The 8,503-nt window shown below is 41.2% G+C and overlaps 1 protein-coding gene across 1 annotated transcript in view; it reads left to right on the top strand.

Moving 5' to 3' along the window:
* LOC122798818 overlaps nt 1–8,503 on the top strand; it is a 638,969-nt gene that overhangs the window by 337,902 nt on the left and 292,564 nt on the right. The gene's annotated exons all lie outside the window — the stretch shown is intronic.

Here is an 8,503-nt window from a genome sequence, read left to right as displayed (position 1 = left end):
ATACAATGCCAGTCATTATGATGAATGTAAGTTTTGTCTTAAGTCTTGTTTCCTTGTGTATTTAAGATATGGATTAGCAGTGACAGCAAAATTGCTAAACTTTTTAACATAATGTTGACATGTTTTATAATAGCACTTTGGCTTTTCAAGATGTGAGTCACAGTTATAAATGTTAAACTTTGGGTGGGTGCATTTGAGTTTCAGCTACAGTTACAAAAGCCTTCATAGTCTTGGGCAAAGCGGTAATTAAAATACTGTGATTTAAATGGCCATTGAAAACAATTTTTACAATGGGGAGGTGGTATTCAGCAAGATTCATAATGTGACCTCACTGCAAAATATAATGCAGTGAATGTAGTGCGACATGATTCAAAGAGGATTAGGCACGTGTAAGTGGCAAGGTAGCCCTGACGTGCCTGGGATAGTGCTTTACATTGAAACTGCACAAGAACAAAAATGGGAATCGCTGTGCAAGTGAGTGCACCATGCTATGAATGGTCATGTGGCTTTAAAGTATTGGCAAGTCCAACACAATGCATGGTCAGCTGCACATTGAACTGCTGTATATCTGCAACATGGCACAGCCGGAAAGCAATACATGGGGCTATACAGGAGGACGTCAAGTATGTTTAGGTTATAATTGAAAAGGAAACAGTGTGATGGACTGTAAGAAACAAGGAACAGCAGGAAGTGGAACACCCAGAAGGAGACATGGAAGGGAAGCAAGATATGGGTTTGGGAGAAGGCTATTTTGTGATAGGGGCAAACACCTTTTTATATTTTTCTTTAGAGGAGCAGTAGAGGAAAATGGCACCATGCAGGTAGGAAGTAGGGTACAGGAATGGCAGTAGGGGTAGACACCAAACATATAATACAAGCACAGCCTGATAAGGAAGGTTCTGACAAAAAACAGGGGAAAAAGTGGTGTTACACAGAAAGACAGAACATTGATAACCAGCAGTGGAGAGGATTGAATGATAAACAGGGTAAGGTGAGTGAAAGACAAGAATGGGAACACCATGATGGGTGATAGAGTGGGTTTTGAACAGCCTTCCAAACCATCTTAGATGAGAACCAACCCAGAAATCAGTCACCTCCATGGTTACCATCATAGGTGGGTTTTGCTGCTGATAGTTTGATGGCTGGGTCTAGGCAACTATACATTTCTATCAGTCACATGAGGAAGTACTCCACGGTGCCAATATTGACACTGAGCCTTTGATCCAACTCACTTCTCACCAGCTATTGGTCCTCTTACCAGATAACCCACAAGGGCTACTCTTTGATGAGGAGACTCTGTCATCCACTAGAGAAACAGCAACAGAGGCCACCAGATAACCCTCCTGGTCACCATTCATAGGCTGACCTTCACCCTACAGAATGGCAGGCCTGGCGACCCATTATTCAGTAAGATGCCTACTATCTCACCTCTGTCTGCTCCATGGTTGATTCAGCAGCAAAAATGAGAATAAATGAAATAGAAGAAAATAACCAAATAACATCATTAAAACAAGAAAGAGAAACAGAACAGAAACGGACACAAATAAAATGACCTGAACAATGTGGTGCAGGCACTGGAAAGGAAAAAAAAACAGGACAGCATGGTAAAATAATAACAGGACAGCATGGCAAAACAACAACAGGACAGCATGGTAAAACAACGACAGGACAGCATGGTAAAACAACAACAGGACAGCATGGTAAAGCAACAACAGGACAGCATGGTAAAACAACGACAGGACAGCATGGTAAAACAACAACAGGACAGCATGGTAAAGCAACAACAGGACAGCATGGTAAAACAATGACAGTACAGCATGGTAAAACAATGACAGTACAGCATGGTAAAACAATGACAGGACAGCATGGTAAAACAATGGCAGGACAGCATGGTAAAACAATGACAGGGCAGCATGGTAAAACAATGACAGGACAGCATGGTAAAGCAACAACAGGACAGCATGGTAAAACAACGACAGTACAGCATGGTAAAACAATGACAGTACAGCATGGTAAAACAATGACAGGACAGCATGGTAAAACAATGGCAGGACAGCATGGTAAAACAATGACAGGACAGCATGGTAAAACAACGACAGGACAGTATGGTAAAACAGTGACAGGGCATCATGGTAAAACGACAACAGGACAGTATGGTAAAACGACAACAGGACAGGATGGTAAAACAACAACAGGACAGGATGGTAAAACAACAACAGGACAGCATGGTAAAACAATGATTGAAACACATTTCATATGAGTGTGTATTAGTCCAGAGAATATAACTGGAAGTATAATTGGCAGAGGTGTACAGGACAGTATCCAAATATATGGATGGAAACCAGTGTGCATGGCCAATGAGCAATGAAGCACTGCTGAATTTATTACATTGATAACATTAAATGCTCATCGGTGTGGTAAGCAGGCTATATAGAGTTCTCATACACAACCAAGACATATACAAAGCAAGGATAGCTGGCACTGTTTAGGACAATAACACAGATTGCATACCTACAACTGAGCAAGTCCTACATAGGCAACCAAGAACTAAACAATGGTGAAATAGGCAAAAGAAAAAAAATGCTACACTGCTGTGGTAAACAAGTTTAGTACAGTTGTTTGCACACATAGCAATAGCAGGAATAACTGGTAAAGAGTAGAACATTAAGAGAATGTAAACAAAGTCAATGAACACCCAGGCAATGGTGAAGCAGTACAATGCAAAACAAAACATGGTTAGTGCTGGGGTAAGAAAGAAGCAGTATGGTACAGTTTATCCACCACCTGGAGGGTCTGCCCTGCCTCCTTTTGCAGTTTTGCAGACAGCCTTTTTTCTGCAGTTTTGTCCTTCACTGCAAAATAGAAGCAACCCATTAATGAGCGTGGTATGTCCATGACAGCAGAAAGCATGTGCACCTATGTTTTCAGCCCGACTGTTCAAAGACTTAGTAGTAAGGAGGATGTCTCTCCTTAACCTCATTATACTATTGGTGGAGAATGTCTGGGTGTTGCCTCCACAGATTCAGAGGATTATGCTTGGGTCTCCAATCATAATGAGTATATTATGTATTCAAGACATGGATGCTAAAGGAATTTACCTCACGAGCGAGGCTCGAGAGGTGAATATTCGCATTCATGTTGAGAACACATAATACTATGTTATGATTGGAGAACCAATCATATTGTTTATAGTTTATGGAGATTTATCTGCAGCCATACTGCTCAACTTCTTAGCACAAGAAATCTGGACAAAGCCTAAGATAATGGGGGCACAAAGGCCCAAAAATAGGGACAGATTTTAAATATTGCTTTTACAGACTTAGCAAGTTGCTAGAATAACAAGTTTTGTGTTAGTATGCATTCTTTTCAAGTCAAATCAATAAAAAGGGTGTTTTGCCATGGATATTTTCCACTCCGTTACCAGCTTGGTGGATATGGGCATCCTAAAGCAATGTAGAAATTGCCTTATGTTTACTGACAACCAGTAATTTTCAACAAACTGATATGATACATGAGAGATGTATTTATACTATGTCACTGGAGGCAGCCTCTCACATAAAAGTACTGTCAGTAAGGTTGTCAGTATTACACATGCTGCACCCATCACACACAATTCAAAGCAGACATATCAACCCACATATGCTGAGACACTTAAATGTAACCTTCCTGAACCACAAAGACCTCCTAGATGAAGTACAGCAAGCAAATACCTCCAGCAGCCCCGAATGTATTCTTTCAAAACAACACATACACCAACACATAGAGCTACATCTCATGGAGCCTCTACCTCTAAGCCCATAATGCAAGCCACCACACAGTCCAACATTCTAGTCATTGGAGACTCCATCATGAGATACACTGATGTCCCGCTCACCAGGCTGAGTAAGGAGAAAGTCACAGTCAGTTGCTTATCAGGGGCTAGAATCCAGCACATTACTCACACACTCAGGTCACTGGACCACAAGTAGCAATATGACTCAGTCATAGTCCATGTGGGCGTAAATGACCCGAGATATACATCCTTAGACTATATGAAGAGAGATATCATGGAGCTCTCGGAATGTATGTCTCAGGCTGGTATGAGTCTAGCACTGAGCAGCATTTTATCCAAGGATGATGCAACAGTACGAACAAAAGATGAGCGACTTTAATAATTGGCTTAGTTTCTAGTGTAATTCTAAGGGGTGCAATATCTGTCAGCATGGAAGGAGATGGTCAACAGAACCCCGCTGTTTTGCCAGGGATGGTCTGCACCTTTCCCCTTTAGGCTTTCGAATATTAGCTAAAACGTTGTCTTCCCCCATAGTGCCTTTTTTAGGCAATGCCAAACTGACAGTTCTTCACACATAGCAAATCAAAACCAAGAAAATCTAAAGGTATTACTGCTCAATGCTAGGAGTCTAAACAAAAAACTCCACTCCCTAGAAACTCTCTTCACACTAGAAAATGCTGATATCTGTGCAGTCACTGATACATGGTTTAAAGCTGTGGAGAGCACACCAACAGTGCAAGGTTATAACCCAGGAAACCCATACCATGTATTTAAACTTATTAGAAACACTCACCATCCAACCCAATGCCATATTCATGGGTGACTTTAATTACACAGTTATCAACTGGCAATCCTGTACGACACCAAATTTACAGACACAGAGATTTCTGGATTTTGTAAATACAAAGTTCCTGGACCAGATAGTCAATGCACCAACCAGGGATGCAACCATACTGGATCTGGTCCTCACTAATATATGAGAGTGCTGCACACTCATAGGTTCATAGATTAGTACTAACTGCCCTTGCTAGCCATTTTAAGCTTGGCCAATTATCCCTTGTGAGACTCAAACCCTGCACCTTGTGTTTGTAAGGCAAACACCTTAACCATTAGGCCACCCTCCCAACTCCCTACTGTAATGTCTTCCCTGGTAAGGTCAGACCACAAAATGGTCTCCTTTGAAGTAAAAATGGACACCCACTAAACCTGGAATATTCAGGAACTACTCTAAGACTACCCTCTTGCTATTAAGTGATAACCTGGCAAAATTTCAAGCCCCCCTAAAACCTGAGAATATGGCTGCCTATGCAGAACTGTTCACAGAAACCTTGTATTAGCATGTTAATAACTGCATAGAGGCAGCTGGGCCTACCAGGAAGAAGTACAGAACTAACAAAAAACAAGCCACCCTGGTGGAATCAGAAAATCAATAGGCTGTATAACAGAAGGAAGAAAATCATGGCAAAAATTAGGAGGTGCAGCACCCAGCAGGATAAAAGCAATCTCATCAAACTATACAAACAACTCAGTGGACAAATAAAGTGTACCAAAGCCAAATTTGAGATAGGCCTCCCAGGCCAAGGATAACCACAAAGCATTATTTAACTATGTCCGCAACCTCAAAGGCAATACACAATTGTGTGCAGAGTTCATTGTAAATAGAACCACCTATACTTTGACAGATGATATAGCAAACCTCCTTGCTGATAAGTTCACCCCCAACTTTATCCCTCTCCCCTCAAACTTCCCTCAGGAAGTACCATCAAATATAACTCCCCCCTACTATCACTAGGGAACAGGTCCTTAATGATCTCTCTAAGACCAAAAGCACTGCATCAGTGGGCCCAGGCAGTATCCCAGGATGTGTTCTAAGTAGCATGAAACATGACCTATCAGGACCTCTGAAATTACTATTTGACTGTAGCCTCCAAACAGGCTTTGTGCTTCATGAATTGAGAACAGCAACAGTCATCCCTCTGCACAAAGGCGGGCCATCTACAGACCCTGGAAACTACAGACCCATACATCTCACTAGTCTTATATTTAAAGCCATGGAAAGAATTATCATGGAAATGATCACTAGAGATACAGTAAACCTCCAGACACTGGACCTAACCCAGTCTGGTTTCATCAAGGGCAGATCATGCCTACTCAACCTGGTGGACTTCTTTGAGAAGGTAACCAAAGCAATGGATGAGGGGAAAAATGGTTCACACTGCCTACCTTGACCTGGCCAAGGAATTTGACACAATATCCCACTCAGGCATTGTTGACAAACTCAAGAGGATAGATACAAACTTGTATGTCACCCACTGGATAGCCAACTTCGTCAAGACACAAGAAGTTAGAATTGAGGTGTCCACTTCTACAAAGAGTGAAGTTACAAGTGGAGTCCCTCAGGGATCAGTCTTGGACTTCTCCTTTTGGCATTTACTCCTATCAAGTCAAGGCAAATGTCAGTGGTGTCTGGCTGACTATATTTGTAGATGATTGCAAATCAGGAGCTGTCATTGAATCCCACACTAACACAAATGTTCTCTAGGAGTGGCTGACACAGACAAACACCTGGTGTCAGAGCCATGTACTAAAACTAAATGCCAAAATATGCATAATAGTATCCTTTGGGAAGTCATACACCCCTGGTAACTATCATATTAGCAACACACTCCTTAGAGTTGACCCAGCAGTCAGAGACTTAAGGACACACATAGATAGTAATCTAGCCTTTGGCCATCACATGTCTTCAGTAGTGAGGAAATAATTCTATATTGCACAACTTATAAACAAAGGTATGGCATCTGAGTGCAAGGAAGACATCGTTCCACTGTATTCGGCATTCATCAGACTTATCAGTAAGTACAATGCTCCATTTGATATGTACCTAACCAGGCATATCCTATAACTGGAACATCCACAAAGACTCCTCACTAAAAGAATACAGAGCATAAGTAAAATGTCCTATGCAGACTACCTCAAGACACTATCCCTATATTTCGTCTTCTACAGGCTTTTCAGGGGAGCTCTATGCCTGGCATACAGGGTATTGCCAGACCCCACTCTGATGGACCTCCTGCATATCCACAAAGCAAACAGCAAAATAATTACCCATTCTAAAGACTTAAACCTCACCTCTGATACAAATAGGATATGCTGGAGAGACCAGTATGCATCTCAGAGATTACCACATCTATGGAACAGGCTCCCCATCCATGTGAAGCAAAGTTCCTCCCTAACCCAATTCAAGTACAATTTGGATAATTGGATGGGGAACTGGTTTGGCACCTGTGTCTCTAATGTACACAGGCAACCTGTAAATGGTTCATCTCCCAGGCCCCTGCTTGTAAAAGTTTCATCTCCCAAACCCCTGCTTACACTTATCAGGGGTATTGGAACTTGATATTAGAACTTGTCAGACATTTGTGATGCATGGCTAGGCTTAAAAAGGCCCTTATGGTCATTAGCCATGAACCTATGAACCTATAAAGTCTAAAACACAAATGTATGTCATTATTTCGTGACTTCAATCCTAAGTGATTTGCCAGAAAACCACAAAATTTGTGAGGAATACACTAAAAACATGAGGCAAAAATCTGGGCATTTGAGAAGTAGGTCTGCATCATGTACTATTAGTTGAACTAAAGTTAAAAAAACAAAAAACAAAATGTGTTGTGCCAGCTTTGAAAATTATTTAAGCAGCAGGAAAGTGTACCCTTACATAATCCCTGTCTAAGGGAAGCAGTTTAATTCAAAATTCTGCTGGTACTAAGACATCAGGCAGAAATAGAATCAAAATAAAGCTGTTTCTGGTCCTGCTGCTGCTATTTACTGGCAGACTCTGTCAGTTTTTAGTGCCAGACAGAATCTTAACAGAGCACAGGGTGCTTTGCAATTGTTAAGTACCCTTCTATGCGCTGTTACGGTTGGGTCTTGCACTAAAACAGCTCTGAACCAGCATGTAATGTAACTGTTACTGGAGCATAGTTACTGTGCCCCATGTACTACAGTTATATTTATGCTGGATCTGCCAATTAGTGTAGGTGATGCCTTTAACATCACTCAGTGCCCTGACATTCTAATAGCCACTGAAACATGGCTAAAAGCCGAAATCACAGATGAGGAAATTCTTCCTCCAGGGTTTAACATCATCAGACTTGACAGGTAAAAAAAAAAATGTTAGGAGGACTAACCATAATGTCCAGGAACAGCGTAAACATAACTGTCAGTCCCAACTTAATCCCCACTTTCCAAAAAGCAAAACTTCTAGTCTCCTTACTTAAACTAAATCCACAAAAAACATCATGTACAGTTGCCTTCTACATCCCTTAAGGTAACAATATCCCTATAGCAGAGGTCATCATATTGTGGTTCACTAAAGATATACCACATGAAACTATTATACTAGGATTGAGCTTAGTACTGACTGGCATCCCATCATCCCTGAGGTGAATTCACCCCCAGTAAACCTTTATAGTTTTGTGCAAGTCATTACTTCCCCTACTAGGACAGGCACAAGAAGTTGCAAAAAATTAATGGTTGATTGGATTCTAACCACACATACTAATATTATTATTAACTTTAGCTGCCTATTAAATGATCACCTACCCACTTATGCTCTTACACACTCTAACAGCATAGCAAAAAAAAAAAAATCTATAGCCACGTTCGCAACCTAACAAACTTTAATAAGGACACTTTTGTCTACACTCTAAAAACCTGCGCTGGGCCACTCTG

Source organism: Protopterus annectens, chromosome 3.part1, assembly GCF_019279795.1.
Source record: "Protopterus annectens isolate FY-2018-M chromosome 3.part1, PAN1.0, whole genome shotgun sequence".
NCBI lineage: Eukaryota > Metazoa > Chordata > Ceratodontiformes > Protopteridae > Protopterus > Protopterus annectens.
The sequence above is the reverse complement of the archived record's forward strand: the minus strand, read 5'-3'. Positions and strand labels throughout refer to the sequence as shown.